This window comes from Octodon degus, unplaced genomic scaffold, assembly GCF_000260255.1.
Source record: "Octodon degus isolate 3935 unplaced genomic scaffold, OctDeg1.0 scaffold00028, whole genome shotgun sequence".
Taxonomy (NCBI): Eukaryota; Metazoa; Chordata; class Mammalia; order Rodentia; family Octodontidae; genus Octodon; species Octodon degus.
The window spans coordinates 17,020,136-17,022,725 of record NW_004524604.1 but is presented as its reverse complement, the minus strand read 5'-3'; positions in this window follow the sequence as shown (position 1 = coordinate 17,022,725).

Genomic DNA, 2,590 nt, shown 5'->3' with positions numbered 1-2,590 from the left:
ATTTCAGAATGTGTGATTCCCAATTTGTTCTGTGTTAGTGTTCTCTGCACTTGTTATGGGTGGGTTTGGGGTCTGAGATTGCATTTTGCTCCTTTTCATTGTCATTTTGTGTAGCACTGTCTTCTGACCTTTGTTGTAGATCTTTGTTGCAGTTATAACCTTAGCACGTACTAAAGTTCAGGTGTAGATCTACAAAATTTGGGTTTACCCATCTGTGCCTGGCTTGGGTCTGGCTGCTGTGCTCAGTTCCTTCCTTTTGCTGCCCTTGGTGGTGAACTTGTTGTGCCCCTCTGACAAGATGTTCTGCTCCTGGACTAGCTGGTTGGTTCTGTTGCCTATACTCTCTGCAGGGATTGCAGCTGAAGGGTTTCACCCCAGGCCCATATGCTAGGCCTGAGCTGAGTCTGGAGGGGACACGGTGGATTAGGGGGGAGAGGCAGCTCTCCCACACACTCACTGGGCCTGGGTTAGGACTGGATTTTGGGGTCCCCATAACGCGGCAGAAATTCTCACTTGGTCGGCAAGGTGGGGGGGGTGCTGCGGAGTGTTGTGGTGGTCTCCCAATGGGGTGAAAGAGGGTCTCCCCCACGCTGCGCCTGGGCTGGGACTGGTATGTCCCGCCAGCGCTGGGTAGCTGGAAGCTCTCCCACACACTCACTTGTCCTTGGCTAGGACTGGATCTAATTTCCAAGCCGAAATTCCTACTTGGCAGGCGGGGTGGCTGAGGTGCTACGGAGTGGTCAGGGTCGTCCCAAGGACTGGATGAATTCAAGATTCTTAGTGTCCAGAAAAACATAATAAAATCTAACCACCCTAGATTTGCACTGTGTCCTTCGAAAAGATATGTTGAAGTTCTAACCCCATTAGGTATGAGTTCTAACCCCATTAGGTATGAATGTGATTAACCACTGCACAGCAACAATTGTCCAGAATTAAGAAAGAAGCAGGTGTGAACTTAATTGGACATGTGATCTCCAGTCTTAATCTCTGCCTGTTACCTTTTTAGTCCCTGTAAGCATTGGAATAATGTGATTGATTCCAAGTATGGAAGGAAAAGGTGCATGATTTCTACTTACCAGGCTGCTTGTAATGATGTAGCTTTGTGTTTCCTTTTGTTACTAAGAGCCAGTTCTCTTTCCTCCTTTCTTACCTTCCCCTAGACCCAACTTTCACACTGGGGCAGTTCAGTCAGCTTATGTAGCGGCACATTGTCCACAGTGACATTACCAGTGTAATGGCTTGATTGAAAAATACTTCTTTTCCTGTAGACTCTTATTTCCATGTGTACTAGTTATAATAAAAATAATGATTGAAAGTAACATGAGCTCCATAAATAAAAATTCATAAAAATGTCAAGTAAAATTCATCTGATTCCAATTAAACTTCTAAAATTGTACTGAAACAGAGTTTACTTTATGTTTTCTTGTTTTAAAATAACTGTCTTGCCCCATGTTGGACATTAAGCCCTCGATGAAATTTATGATTTAGAATGAATTCTGTTGCTCTCTAGCACTGCAGTTGACATGCCTCCCCCTCCTCCAGGGCCTCTGGCTTTGAGGATTAGGTTCTTGCTTTTGTTTGCACTGCCTCCTCCTTTGTCTTTATTTTTTCAATCTAAAATATGTGCCCAAAGTGGATAGCCTAAAAATATGTAATTCCAGAAAATAATGCTTTGTTGTTTTCATTTGGCATTGAGACTTCATTTGTTATCAAGTGGAGGACAGTGAAAATTAATGTTTATTAGTAATATTCTTTAAACTACACTTTTACAATATGTGAAGTGTTTCATTTGTGTCAAGCAGCCTAAACTAGGCATTTATATTCTCCTATAAAATATTAACTGCAAACCTATACTTCTGAGACATTTCTTGTTTTATTGAGGGAGTTCATGTCCCTGGAAAACTCCACTCAAAAGAAAACCCTACAATAAATCTCTGTGTCCACAGTTACAGTTCTACAGGATTTGGTGAGGTTAAAACTGACTGAAAATTGTGATAGCTTTGAAAACTTAGACCCACATATAATTTTGCACATGGATAATTATAGAACTTTATTCATAATTGTAAAACTTGGAAGCAACAAGGATGTTTTTCAGCAGATGAATAGATTAACTGGAATATTATTCAGTGCTAAAAAGAAATGAACTTTTTGGGGTTAGTAATATAGCTCAGTGTTAGAGTATTTGCTTGGCATGCTTTAGGCCTTGAGTTTGAAGCTTGATCCCTATTAATGAAAGAGAGAGAGAAAAAGAGAAAGAGACAGACAGACAGAGACAGACAGACTGAAAGTGACAGAAAGAGAGAGAGACAGAAAGAGAGAGACAGATGGACAGACAGACAGACAGACAAACAGACACACACACACACACACACACACACACACACACACACACAGAGAGAGAGAGAAGCACAGACAGAAGAAAAGAAATGAGTTCTCAAAAAGAAATGGATCCTGAGTTCAATCCCCAGTTCCGAAGAAGGAGGAAGAGGAGGAGAAGGAGGAGGAGGAGGAAGAAGAGAAGAAGAAGAAGAAGAAGAAGAAGAAGAAGAAGAAGAAGAAGAAGAAGAAGAAGAAGAAGAAGAAGAAGAAG